Raw genomic sequence first — 15,115 nt, forward strand, 5'->3', positions numbered from 1 at the left:
AATGGCTCAAAAGAAAGAAACAAAGGTTCCGGAGTGGCCAAGTCAAAGCCCGAATCTTAATTTCAACTGAGTGCTTTGGGGGGGGGTTAAAAAAATGAGTGTGCATGCAACCCCTCAAACATCACACAGCTGAGAGAACTGAGCGTTGTTTTTCACCCATAGACAGCTCTCCGGTTTTATGTTGTTTTCACTGCTAAATGCCAGATGCACAGACAAACCCTTTCCTACCCAGTCTGAAACGGACAATGGACATTCAGGAAAGCCACTAAGGATAGGAGCAATACAAATGTTAAGAGGCTGCATTTGAAGGATTCTTCCAGTTGAGACAGCTTTCATGGATTGACGTCATTAGAGTTCCAATACGGCCTCTGGGACATGCAGTGGATGCTTCCATTGGCATACGACTAGTCAGTCTCCCAAAGGAATGGTGCCAAAAAAGTGGTATGGCTAGTCATTTTGGTATCTTTAAAATGAAATAATGAGCACGGAATCAAATTGTAGTGCTTGGAGAAATGGGGTGTTAGTATTCCATCTGACATTGCACACAGAAGGCAATATATATACAATGTGGAAAGAAAACGAGTTCATTAAATTCATTATATCACCAACTTCCTTTATAGTGAGGCAGGAAGATGATGTGCCATCTTGCTATTGAGCTAAGGAAGAGGTTGGGGTTTGTGTGTGTGGAAGGAAAAAGGGATGGGATGTTTATTCCTGTTATGCAAGATGGAAATGAGCAAAGCCATGCTTTGCTGTAGCTGTGCTATTTTGGAGCAGCTCATATCAGAAAATGCTGGGACGAGCAGGAAAATTAGGTCACTTACATGAGCAGGGCAGTAGCTTGGTCGGGGAAGCGAGGGGCAGCGAGGGCTGAGACTAAAGAGCTAAAATGTGTAGCGCTTTTCATTCAAGGCTGGGGTACACAGATTTGCGCGGCGTGCGCGACGCAGGAGCTCAATACGGGAGACGTTTTAAATGAGGCCTTAGCAATGACCTGAATACATTCCTACAATGAAAAGCAGGCAAGAATCCTCTTTCACTGAATCAAATTCCTACTTTTACAGCAGATCACACCACACACTTTGACTTCCTTGTCTGTGTGCGGAGACTGATGCTGACACACAGGGTCTGATTCATTATGCATGGGAAGTGGGGTGAAAATGGTGAGAACTGGGGAGGGTATAAGAAACCGTGGCATCCGCCTTGTTAACAATAAATATGTGATCCATCCCCCTCATTAACCACTGAGCTGAGATGAAAAATGAAGGGAAAACTTGCACCAACCCCCAAACAGTCATTTGAACTAATCATCTAGCAGGATGGGAAAATCTTGCTATACAGAAACCGGCATAGCAATCAAGATGCATGGTGGCGGTGAAGCAAAGGGGCTCAGGCGGAGGAGGGGGGAGAGAGAAGGCGAGATGCACAGGATTCTGAGAGACAGTCAGGCTGAGATAAAGTAGCTTGACAGAGGGAGCAAAGGGAGGACAGGCAAGGAGAGGGTACATGAGGATAATAGTGTGCGTGCCTGTGTGCAAGTGTTTGTGTCTTGGAGGGACTTAACATGAAGGCTCAGAGGTGCCTTGTCAGTGGTTTTGTCTGAGGAGGTCTCCAGGTGGCTGCTGGATCTGCTCTAGTTTGAGTCATCTCTCCCCCTTTATTGCACTTGAACGTATGCACTAAATATACTCACAGGCCACATCATTAGGTACACCTGATGCAATACAAGGGTCGTATCAAAGTGTTCACAGACATAACACACACTTCAGACATAAACGGTCCTAATGAACCTATTTGGCAACAACTACAATAAAACATATTTTTATCACTTACAGGACATTGAAAATTATGTTTTCCTTTTTTCTAAATGAGTTCATATTATTTTTACATACAGTAGACAATGATAAATCATAAATTAGTGTTATATTATTTTGTATTATATGTCAAATACTATATGTATATTTTTACAATATATATAATATCATTTAATATGCTTTAATTAAATTTAATGATGGATTTTTACTATGGATCACCTTCATTGCTGACTGGCACGGTTGAACATGGTTCTCCTTAATGGAGCCGTCTGACAGAAGAGAATAAAATACACTTCATTGTCATTGTTGCAGAAATAATGGAAAGCAGTTCAGCAGCGTATGAAAAAGAGGTTAAAAACCCAGATGAGAACACAAAAGCTCCCACCTCATTAATACATGTACTGTTTAGACGCTGGTGATGAAAAGTGAGAAATATTCTCTTTGCAAAAGGCAATCTCATTAGCCTGGGCAGGTGCATCAGGTGCGGTAGTTATGACAACTACTTGTATAGTACAGTATTATTCAGCAGGTACGCTGCTATTTTAGGGTAAAAACAAGATAAGACAATCAGCAATATTTGATGATGCTAAGCTTTAGTGTTTAATGCTGCAAGATGTCCCTTTCAAAAAGAACGCATCCCGTCAGTTCACATCATCTACTTAAAAAACAGCAATAAAATCAAACTTTCAGATCGTTGAGGATGCAATCATTTGTTTTGTGAGAGAAACTAAAAGAAGCTATTCTTTGGAAAAGACTACGTAAGGCTTAATGGCTCAATGGTCAAACTGAACTGTGGCTGTCAATATTTATGTGTCATCCATGTCGGAATATGCGCCAACTGTGGCAAACCTTTAGGCCGACTTGCATGCTTTGTGCACGCGTACTCACGCCGGCTCATTATAACATTGGATTCCACGCGTGTGCATGCATGTGTGTGTCGGAGGAGAGCCGTCAGTCCTAAAGAGGGGCTGTGCTGCTGTCATGCAATGACACCTCTCATTTGCTGCTGTCCTGTGAAGCGAAGCTGAAGGCAGAGGTCAGGCCACCCTCACAGAGACGCTGCAGCTCAGAGCACATCATGTCTGCCTGGCTGCCTCCTCCCAACGCTGTCATATAGGCCTCACACACACTTATAAACACACACACACACACACACACACACACACATACCCTTGCAGGCTCATGTTTGACCAAAAGTCCTACACTGGCTCATTTTATCTGAACTCTCATTTCCTCACAAATGGTTGACACCTGCATGCCACAGACAACAGAAGAAAGTCCTGCACGGGTCTTATAAGCCCCCACTAGCTTTGTTGCTTTAATGACCTTATGGCATTCCCTTTGACATTGAAAAAGGGCAAATAGCAAACAAAAATGCAAGCATGTCATTGTCTTAAATTGGGGTAAATTCCAGGTGAAACCCACTGATATGTTATATTTTTAGATAAGTTAACTTCATAATGCATAGGCTTAGGCATGGATCAGTTCACTGCACACCAGAGAACTTGGAAACAAATCAAAATGTATTGCAGTAAAAAAAACATGGCAACTTTTATGCAATATGCACAGTATATCATACATGTAAAATATTACATTATATGTTTTCTGTACACAATTTGTAATAATATCATGTCTGGTTTTGTGTCTTTTGTGATTGTATTCTATAAAAATCTGGGGGCGGGGGAAGTGGTGATTACTAAACCAGAAACCGAATATGACAGAACAGAACAGAATATGCCACATCGCCATATTTCGACACATTTTTTTTTATTGTTATGGTAATAGTAGTTTAAATCTCCGCTTGAGCATCTCTCCGTGGCGTCTGCATGTTCTCCTCGTGCGTGCCTGGGTGGGTTTTCTCCGGGTACTCCGGTTTCCTCCCACATTCCAAAAACATGCATGTTAGGTTAATTGGCGACTCTAAATTGTCCATAGGTATGAATGTGAGTGTGAATGGTTGTTTGTCTATATGTGCCCTGCCATTGGCTGGCCACCAGTCCAGGGTATACCCCACCTCTTCACCGAAGTCAGCTGGGATAGGCTCCAGCATACCCCCTGCAACCCTAATGAGGATAGATGGTGCTAGTATATATTGCTATTATCAAAGTGGATTTTTCAAATAACCCCGTTTCGTACTAATTGCAGTGTACTGTCGTCCCTTCGTGGTTTGAATTTCGCGGCTTCACTCGAGCGCAGTTTTAGAAAAATATATTCATTAATAAACCATGCTGTTCCATGGTTGAATACAGCCTATGATTAGTCAAACATATGCATATATAAGCATAAAAATGGATAAATGAACTCAAATACAAATATAAGGCATTCAAAGACGATATGTAGTGTTCTACACTGGTCACTAGGTGTCAGTAATGTTCCTGTAATGTTTGGTGAGACACACAACCGTCAGACTTGATGGCCGGAACAACAGGCTTTTATTGCATGTTTGAAAGATCACACAGCAGGCACAATAATCTCTATTAAAAAACCTTAGTAAAACACATCCTATGAAAATATTAGATTTATGAATACAGAATCCCATTTTGCGGACATTTACTTATCACGGGTTTGGAACCAATTAACCGCGATAAATGAGGTATTACTGTATTTGCACTCTGAAGTAGTCAAATGTAGTTCCCAACAACCGTGTGTAATTTAGACAAGATCTCAACAAAGTGTTACTTTCCACTGGGTTCCTGTTCATGATAACTATGACCTCAAATGGCTCAAGTATCAAAGTGTTGATATTTTCATTTGACAATCAATGTTCAAACATGCACATTTTGTATTGGAGGCATCTATATTTCAGTATCAAGCCACACATCACTACCGTCCGACCTCCTGGATCACGTAGACCGTGCATCTGTGTTAACCACTGTAGAGCGCTACCAATTACCCATCAGACAGTGTAATATGGCTGGCATGTGATGGGGCGATTTTAAAACAATCAAGAGTGACAAATAAGGAGATTGTGCCCTCTCCGATTGTCTTGTTACATAATGGATGCTTGTCTGGTGATCATCTTCCAATATCACAAATCTTGAACTAAGATTTATTTTCCTTCCCCCCCCCCACACTTTCTGTTTTCTTTTCTTGTTGCTGTGCTTGACATCAAGAATCCACATAAAGTGTCACTTTAACCCAAAGAGACACGAGGGCCTATTCTGGATTGTATTTGTACGTCATCCATGTTTTGTTTTTCCCGGTCCAATCTGCTCCATTCGGCTTGCTAGGCTAATTCTTGTTTCCCCCCTCTCAAATTCAACAACTTGAAGGGAGCACCGTGGAAAACCGTGCATTCCCAAACAGGCTTTGTAGGGCTCAACAAAGAATGAAATGACCACCATTTTTTTTCCCCATCATGATTTGAATGGCCAACTTTTTGGTCATAGCAAATCAAAAGTAAATGACAGCAACTCAAGCAGTCTCAAGGTCAGCTCTTTGATGATACCAAGGCGCCACTCAAAACAGCTACGCGGGTGCATTTTACAACAATCTTCAAGACGTCTTTGTGTCTCCAATGGGAAAAGGCCAAACCAGGTTATGAAAATCCTTATTTACAGCTGCCTGGCTGTGTGAAGTAGGTCACAGCAGCTTCTGAAATGGAACAAATCCCCTCACACACTCTTTAATAGTTTTCTTTTCAACTGCCTTACGTTGGCACCAGGGGCAATGACACAAAAACAGTGTTTCCACTCCACTATTTAGTAGACATATTGGATCTGAATCATGTAAATGCACTGCTGTACTTGGAACAAAAAACAAATACACGCAGGTCAGACAGTCAGCTAATAATCATCTGCAAACATTTGGAATTTTGACAAACTCATTGGCTCCATCTTCGGGTACAGGTCCGTCATAATGCGGTCCAACGCATAACCGAGACCACAAGCTTTTTACATTTCTGTATGAACAGAAAACACTATAAAGCTTAGTGTGGAGATGTTGGCACTGCCAGAGAGGCGTTTGGTTAACTTTATATACATGATTACCCAAAAAAAGTGACAAACCCCCCTGAAAATGCATGCATATCCATAGGAATCATCCCCATTTGCTTACATTCCACAGGACGTAAACACTAGATAGGAGTGACATGTCATTCGGCTCTTTGAAGTGAACGGTGAGATCCGGCTCTTTGAAGAGGAACAAGACGTTCTTCCGTTAAAGCCGCACGTGACTGGTCAAAATGTGCGGTGCCGTGTTTGTCGACAGTAAGCAGAAGAGGGAGGGAGGGGTTATACGTACGAGCAAACTGCAAAAGGTGCAGCAGGACACAAAAGCCGAGACACTTTGTCTTTCTGAATGCCAAGCTTGACTAAAAACTAGCTAGCTGCAGGCTGCTTTTTAGTTTAGTTTGGCACATTCAAATTTAGATTTGTTTGTAATGTTGGGTTAATTGGTGACTCTAAATTGTCCATAGGCATGAATGTGAGTGTGAATGGTTGTTTGTCTATATGTGCCCTGCCATTGGCTGGCAACCAGGCCAGGGTGTACCCCACCTGTCACCAAAAGTCAGCTCCAGTATGCCCCCGCCACCCTAATGAGGATAAGCGGCATAGAAAATAAATGGATGGATGGATTTGTTTGGAATGTAATGTTTTGTTTTTGTTGATCTTGTGTTTACTGTAAATATCTGGAATTCACAAAAAATTACACATAAAAACATTTGTCTAATTGAGATGGGTCTTTGTTTTTGTGTTGGACTTTTTTTTGCGATATGTTCTGTGTTGAGTATGCAAATAAAGCCGTATAAACCCTAAACTTAAAATTATATTTTTACATTAAAAACGTTATTTTACACGTGTTTTGGTAAAAATCTATTTAAGCAACTAAAAAAAAAGAAAAATCTGAGGAGCCACATGAGATGGTTCTCTAAAAAGTAGTGATGTGCGATACCACTGATATCGTTTCCGATCCGATAATAGGGAAAAGTCAGGCTAGTATTGGCGATACCGATATCGATATTTTGTGCAAATTGACCCAATGTGTGTATTGAGATGATGGGGTGATTTACAATAAAGCTAAGCTAATATACAACAACAGTAAAAACGAAGGACAAAATCTTTTATAAAATATGTGAAAATGGTATTTTAAACCAAAACAAGAAAGCAAAATAATAAAACCGTTCAAATGAATAATTATTAAGAAGAGCGTATGAGAATGAAAACTTTAGTCACACTTCACTCGTGGCTCCGTTTATGATTGGTCATCGTTTCAACACACAAACGTTTCTGACAAACATTAACCCAGATGACCGAAGTATCAAAAGTATCGATATTTTGATTTGAGTAGTGATTTTAGAGCAACGAAAAGCTGGTATCGCAACCATCGATACTTCCGCACATCACTACTACAAAGCGCTAAACTCCCCACGTCTCCTAGATGGAGTCCAGTACCCCCAATTCAATTTTAAATTCATCTCAATGAGTCAGCCCTTAGAATAGAATTGGACTCCCCATGAAATCCTTCCCCATGCCCCAGAATGAAACAAAGGAAGGTTCCTCTGTGTACACCCTTTAAAACGTAGCTATGATTGTTGTTTGTGTTGACTTTTGTTCACAGGACGTTATGTTGCACCAGGACTTAACTAGCGGTTACCAGGACACACACACACACACACACACACACACGTTTATATCAGAGACATCAGACACGCTGCCGGCTGCAGAAACACAACACTCAACTTTTTAAATTCAAAGTGCGCGCTCGCACGCATTGTGCAGGTGTGTCTAATATTGTGACTGCTGAGGGTACAGTATATCTCACAGGGGCTGCAGGGGGACCTGGCGTGTAGGAGAGCCTTGTCCCTGAGGGTGATGGATGCTGGTGGGAGGCTGTTATGCCACAAGGTGAAAGTGTCCATTTATCAGCCCCACTTCCACCACCGTGGCTTTCCCATTACCAGCGCACTTCATGCAGCCTGATTGGATTTTAATTGGCCTGCCCGCCAGGAGATAGATCATGTTTTCCCCCAGGAGAGTCACGGAACTGTGTGTGCGTGGAAGTGGACTCCCATGCTATCTCTGGAGGGATACCCACATAAGAATTCACGTCTGACCACCAATGTCACAAGCGGAGAACAGCGTCTTGTTAATAACTATTTGGCGTACAACAAACAATGCATTTATGATCCTAGGGTGTTTCTGGATGCGATTTCCTGCTATGAACGAAAATAACGGGAAAGCACAGACCTCCACCAAAGCCAAACGATATTAATTCCAATCAACACCAAATGGTACAGCTTCATCGGTGAATAGACCTCCAGCAGGTGCCTGAAAAGATGCATACATTATTCATATTCATTGAGAAATTACTGGTTTTCTATCTTGCGACGCTATTAAAGTGAAGGATTCCTGGATTTGCACTTTTGTGCATCAAATATAACTGGTTCTTCACTGGCCAGCCAAGAAAACGCAGCCATTTTGGCTCTTTGAGATAAGAAGCTACAAAATGCAATGCATTGATGTAATGAATTATAAATATAGTTGGGTTTTGCAGGTGATTTAAAAGGAGAACATGGTAGCTCTCGCAGGGTGTAGTTGCCTGTTTCTAACAGGTGGCTTTTAAATTGCATCAACATTTTTATATTCTGTTGCACGTGTAAGTGTACAGTATAAATGTAAAAAAAAAAAAAGGCCAAAGCTAAATTCATTTATGAATGTGGCACAATTAATAGCCGCTGCACAGCGAGCGTTGCGGCGAGATTTGTGTGAAGGACACAAGAGCAGCAACATCTCACACCGAGCAGACATCAGTATTGACATTGTGTCTGCTCAAATGGATCAATCCTCGCTCTGCCCTTGCCTGACCACGTCATTGAGAAGCTTGGAAGAGAACATCGATTCCCCAGGTGTCTTCTCAGAGGTTCACAGGGATGTGTGTTCGCCTAGCAACCAGCAACAGACACACACCCTCAATGGACACACATCGGGTCAATCCACGCCGTGTATTCTGAGCCAAAATATGAGCGACGTTGAAACCTCTGCATTCAAAAGGACGCTTTGCAGCCGTCATGCGGCGCCAACTTTCTAACGTGCTGCAAGCACCATATTCCGCCCTCTTCCTGCTCCGAGCAGACGAAAGAGTGGTTGTAGGACTAGCCTGACGACCAGGCTAAAGGCTAAACTGTGATTGCGATTCCATTTGGTCCATTATTCACCTTCCATGATCACTCATCTGTGGCGAGTGGACGTATTTTATCATTTCAAATGCATTTAATAGGCGTGTGAGGCTTATTTAGAGGTCAAACCTCGATTGTGCTTGTATCCATTTAGCTTGTTAGCTTCCTTTGTTGCGAGTGAACAATGGCAACTGAAAAGAGATGGGGAGGGTTCTGGAGATGAATCTAGTCTAATAATTACCACAGTCACTTTTTTTTTTTTTTAATGTTGAACTGAATTTCCTAGCAGAAGGGTTTGGAGGGGGAGGAAAGTAGACATCTTCCATATCGTCTCAATTAAACGTGGTTTTTGACATTCGCGGGTGGTTTCGGAACTGTATACTGCAACGTAGACACGCCACACCCACAAATTAAAGACAGGCCATGCTGAGCTACAAAGCTACAAAGCTTTTAAATCACCTTTGTTGTCATGGCATTAATTGTATTGTAACTCTATGAAGCTAATGGAATCTGAATGTAAACATAGGAACCAAATCTTTTGTACTCAAATACACTTTTCCAAGCTCATCCTTCACCATGACGCTCTATAGTTTAGGTTAGGGGTGTCCAAACGTTTTCCACCAAGGTCCAAACACTGAAGCATGAAAGGGCCACTTTAATAGTTTGTAACCCAACACATACAGTATAGATATACAAGTAGAAGAAGAAACTCACCTTTATGATACAGGGGAAAAACCGAACTTCGGTCTTTGCTCTTTTACTCGTTTTTGCCGTTTTTTTTTTTTTTTTTAAATTTTCCAAATATTTCAACTTTCTCCCTAAATAATCTTTGTAAATTTTCTTTTTGTAATATTATGACTTTATTCCCATAATATTTTGACTTTATTTCCATATTATATTAATTGTGATTTTTTTTTTAATAATGATATCACCATATTGTTGCATTACCTTATTTTTCTATGTATTAACAAAAAAATCACATATGGAATACAGCAAGTGAATAAAATGTACTGCACAAGATGTGGAATAAATAAGCTTTGCTTCTCCCTACTCCTTTTGGACATGTGGAACTGTGAATTGTACCATGTGATGTATTCCAGTGTAACTTGTATGCAGTTCAAATAAAATTAAACCATAATGTTCAAATTTTTTGTCACCAACCTAATTTCCCAAAAATGACAAAATTATTTATTTTTTGTTTCTCATCACGTTATTATTAAAAAAAACCAAAAAAACAAACACATCATTTTATTTAATATTTCAACTCTCTGCTGACATTATTTTAGTTTATTCTACTAAAAAAAAAATGTTTTTGTTAGTTTGCAACTTTTTTCGTTTTCGTTTTCATTTTGTTCTTATAGAATTACTGCTGATTTTTCCACGTATGCTTCTGGTTTTTTTTTTTTTTGTGTTTTTTTTTAGCATTCTTGTTCAACTGTATTTTCAGAATGTGCCGTGGGACAATTAAAAAAAACAGCCACTAGCTGCAAATGGCCCCCAGGCCGCAGTTTGTACACCACTGGTTTAGATGTTTGAGTAATGTGCAATACAGGTCAACCACAAACACACGTGTGGTTTGTAGAGTACGTGCCAAAGCAAGTGATGGTGCTATGACCCCTAGCTACAGGGCTATGTTAGCCAATTAGAAGCTTGATGTCCACAATAACAATGGTAAATTGAAGAAAGGAAGTCATCCACCTGGACAGAGAGTGCAGACGCTTCAGAATGTCAACAACAAGCAGCTTACATGGCCACACGGCGGGGTAACGGTTAGGGATGTGTACGAAAAACATATTGGTGCCTCAAGGAGATATACTGTAAGGACCGCCGAGTCAACGGTCATTAGCTTTTCAGCTGCACAGACGACAATGACCATCTAGCTAAAATGCACATGTTGAAACGCCCAAAAGTTTGTACTTCACCTCAAAAGATGAGGACTCGGCCAGCTGCAACAAGTGCTTGACGGTGATATTGTGCAACTGACGTCGGGTAAGTAACTTCATCTTGCTCAGTCAATAACAACTTACATGTGGAATTGCAGGTGTAGAACCAGTAAACACTTGCAATGGCGGTCTAACATTGCATGTAATGGTGCATCAATTATCAATTTCTGCTCCAATTGTGTGGAATTTGTGCACTTACAGGACTGCAAAACCGTGCCTCCCTCCCCAAGGTCTGCTGTATTGCTGCTGTGTGGATTTTGTTTAATTCTGTTGCTTTTTATTACTTAAATAATATACATAAAATAATATCTCCGTATTTTAAATTACTATTCTGCTCAAACTGCATATCACAAAATTCTGTAAAAATAAAAAGATGTAGTTTTTGGACAAAATGTGTACGTTTTCCTTCAGGTACCGGTTCGACACCGTTTCCAAAATACCGATTTGGCACCAATATCGCACAATATGGAAATGAGTAATAGTGGTGTTTTTATGCAGAAAATGTATCAGTCATATACGAAGGCTAATACACGCATGTGACATCCTCGCTAACCGGCAACTTCCGCCACCTGCTGCCGGTGGCATGCAGGGGATCCCCAAGAGGCTTTTTGCAGCCCGTTCATTAGCCTGCAGTGGAAGAAGGGAACCACTTCTTCTCCCACACAAGACGGGAGTGAACACCGCCACTCATCCAAATACACCGTCTGTCTCCCAGTTTCTACCCGTCTATGATATCTGCTTGAAAACATTTCATGTAGAATATCAGCATAACGTGGGGAGTCAAGGACAGCGGTGGCACTTATTGCAGTGCATCAGGACATTTGTTGCTCCCCCCCCAGCTCTAACCAGACAGCTGTGATAGTGAGCGGCCTGGGAAGAGCGAGAGAACATGGAGAGAAGGAAAGAGATGAGAGATGGTTGGGGTGGGGGGGTGGAGGGTTCCCGCTCTAATGTTGCTCTCAGTACAAGGAGGGTAGTGTGATTTCCCTCTCTAATTTAATCACATTGGCCTGTCTTCCTGTCTGCCGTTTGCTCAGCAAAGCATAGCAGGCCCTGTGGAGGCACTACACAAACACACACGGGCTCTCCTCCTTACCAAGCAGGACCCAAAGAACACACCAAGTCAACTGTCCACTCATGGTGACTGTGCTGAGTGGAAAGAAGCTGGACTAAATGAAACAATACCATTCGGTTTTTTTTTGTTTTTCCCTGACGGGGTAAAACCTTGTCAGAGCAAGCACTTATTTTCCATACAATGCATTACTTTCACTTTGGAATCCATCAAGTTTACATTGTGCTGGTGTTGCTACAGTATATTCATTTGCCATAACCTCTACTCCACATTAAACGAGCACAAAAGCAACCCTCCATTGTTTTAACGCATAAGCAATATACAGTACAGTAGTTGGAGGGCAAGGGAGAGAAATCATAAGCAGCTCACTTTGTTTATCTTTAGAGAATAAAACATGTTGCAGCGCATCATCCTTCTGCTGTGTGTGTACAGTATACACCTCCATCAGGAGCACAACAGTCACACAACAACAACAACATCTGCATTGTCCTTTTCCGTGACACACAAAGCAAAAAACACGGTGTGTGTAGAAAGCGTTGCATTGCTTTCCTCTTCTTTTCCAGACATCGTCTATATTCCTCTACTTTTAATCATTTGCTGGTACTCACAGCTTCTTCCATACTACTAAACAATGCCCTCACACACCCCGTCATGCCTCGGATGACAGCAGAACGCACTACACAGTCGTTTTACCAATTAAAAACACTCAGATTCTGCAAAACTGAATTCATGATTGGGGTGCATAGCATTTGCATTTACAGGAGGGTCCACTTAACCACAGCAGGAAAACTCAACTTTGAGAGCAAAGTTTTAAATATGAAGTAACTTTTAAATCCACATTACTCATCGTCACTCCATTCAATGTGCTTCCAAAGAAAGTGAGCGACACAAGACTGGAACTAGTAAACCAACTAACTTAGCCATCTGTTACTTTTAGTAATACACAGTAAATATCTCTGTTTACCTACACAGTCATTATGTCATTCATCCATGACAAAAGGCAGCGTAAAGGAGTACAAGTTACCTACCAAACTGCAGTCTTCTCTTTAAACTTTTCTCCAGAATGCACTTCCTCTCCTTTCTGACAGTCTTCCCTTTACTTCTCCCCCAATTCAGTTTGCTCACTGCAAACTTCTGCTCTCGCGCTGCATGCAAATCATTTTTTTTTACGACTTCAGTGTGAGAAGAATGTGAGAAGAAGGCAAAGTGGAGGGAGACAGAATGACAGAGTGGTGGAGGAGTGGAGATAATGGTTGGAAGGCGGGCGACCAATGGGCCTGGAGCCTAATGGAAAAAGGGAATCAGGACACACCAATGAGGCAAAGCCTGGAGAGAGGGAGACGGGGAGAGCGAGTGAGAAAGTGAGAGAGCAGAGGAAGCAGGGATGGAGAGAGCACAGTTGGGAGGAGACGGTGTCAAGCAGACCGAGAAAGAGGCTGAGGAAGCGAGAGATGAGAGCCGCATGTAGTCAATGGAGAGATGCAAGCAGGAAGAAAGGCAGGGGAAAGGAAGGAAGGAAGGAAGGAAGGAGTGGACTTACCCGGCTCCTGTTAGTTGCATCCTTCATACACTGCCTGGTAGACTCCACAAACACAAACCCCCTCCCCAACGATAGAGGCGCACGCCACGCTGCCGCCGAGACTAACCAATAGCTGAAACAACAAAGGGAAGGACTGCCAAAGCCGACTGGTATACCCTAAAGCAATTCTGTCTTTGTATGTGTGCGTGTGTGCGTGTGTGTGTGTGTTGGAGGGGGGGTGTATGTATATGTGTGTGTCAGGGAGAGAGAGTCAGAGTGTGTGTGAGCATGTGTTTGCTCTGAGGAGGAGGCGTGATGGGAGAAGAAACCCCAGATGCTCTCTCTCCTTTCTCAAGCTGAACTGCTTTGCTTCCCCTTCCCTTCCCTCCCCGAGTATCTGCTTCTCTCTGTACACGCTGCAATGTGCATGCATGTCCTCCAACACTCAATATGTTACCTCCCTCCCTCCCTCCTTCCTTCCTTCCTTCCTCCGCTTCATTCGCTCTCTTGCTCCTCTGCCTGCTAATGTGCCCTCCCTTCCCCTTCTCGCTCTTATACATATATTTAGGGCTGCAGACTGTCTGCTCCCAGAGTCTCTTCTTCCCATGGGCCCAGGAAGAGATGGAGGGATGAAGGGAGGGATAGAGCGGCAGACAAGAACTGATGGGGGGGTGGGCTCATATGAAACATGTGCAGTGCATTTAATTCAGATTGGACCCTAAAAAGGGTGTCTTTTGCACTATTATGGTATTTCTCCTGGCATGGCTACATTTGGAGAGGCATGACAGACGCCTGCTTTAATAGTTGACGGGCTAACAATTAGTTTTGGTGAAGGCCAAACACTGCCCCAAAATACAGCAGAACCACTACATTGAAGTGCGCTGATGTTGTATCATTCAGAATAGAAATATCTCATGGAAAACTGTACAGAACATCCACGTTCAAGCCATCATCATCACGTTTGATGCCAAGCGGAGCCTTAGCATGAGCATCACCAACTCTTCCCAAGTGTTTGGCTGATGATTCATTTTCTATACCACTTGAGCTTGAACCTATCCTAGCCGGCTATGGGCAAGAGGCCGAGTGCACCTTGGACTGGTCACCAGCCAATCACAGGACACATATAGACAACCATTCCCTCTATGGACAACTTAGAGTCTCCAGTTCGCCTCACATGCATGTTTTTAGGAAGTGGGAGGAAGCAGCAGTACCCGAAGAAAAGCACGCGCACACCCGGGGGGCGGGGGGGGACATGCAAACTCTACACAGATGCACCAAAGGTGATGCGAACACAGTTTCCTGACTGTGAGGCCAACATACTCACCACATTTTGCCCTGAGTGATAATTATCAGTTAAAACCTGAGATGTTCACACCATGAAATGCAAAATCAGCCTAGAATTGCACCATTGTGATAGCATTTGAATACCAACAGTGGTTAAGTCATTTGTACACTTTTAGCACTAAGACTTACTACGTTTAAATGTACCGTAAAATGCAAATGGACTTTCTCTTGTATGGAGCTTTCCTACATTCAAGGTACTCAAAGCGCTTTGATGCCGTTACCACATTTGCCTATTGATGACGCAGTATCAGGAGCGACCGGGGGGGTTCATATCTTGCCCAAGGATACTTCAACATGGTCCCAGGA

At 42.4% G+C, this 15,115-nt stretch overlaps 1 protein-coding gene across 4 annotated transcripts in view; it reads right to left on the minus strand.

Moving 5' to 3' along the window:
- Positions 1-13,869, minus strand: part of myt1lb (myelin transcription factor 1-like, b) — a 146,601-nt gene extending 132,732 nt beyond the window's left edge. For 2 of the 4 annotated variants that reach the window (XM_054797062.1, XM_054797063.1), the window contains exon 1: positions 12,975-13,459. The gene's annotated coding sequence lies outside the window, so the exon portion shown is untranslated. Of the gene's footprint in view, positions 1-12,974; positions 13,461-13,486 lie in introns of those variants that run through there. The other 2 variants (XM_054797061.1, XM_054797064.1) reach the window with 2 other exon arrangements.
- Between the last annotated feature and the right edge of the window lie 1,246 nt (positions 13,870-15,115).

The sequence above is a fragment of the Dunckerocampus dactyliophorus genome, chromosome 13, assembly GCF_027744805.1.
Source record: "Dunckerocampus dactyliophorus isolate RoL2022-P2 chromosome 13, RoL_Ddac_1.1, whole genome shotgun sequence".
Lineage (NCBI taxonomy): Eukaryota > Metazoa > Chordata > Actinopteri > Syngnathiformes > Syngnathidae > Dunckerocampus > Dunckerocampus dactyliophorus.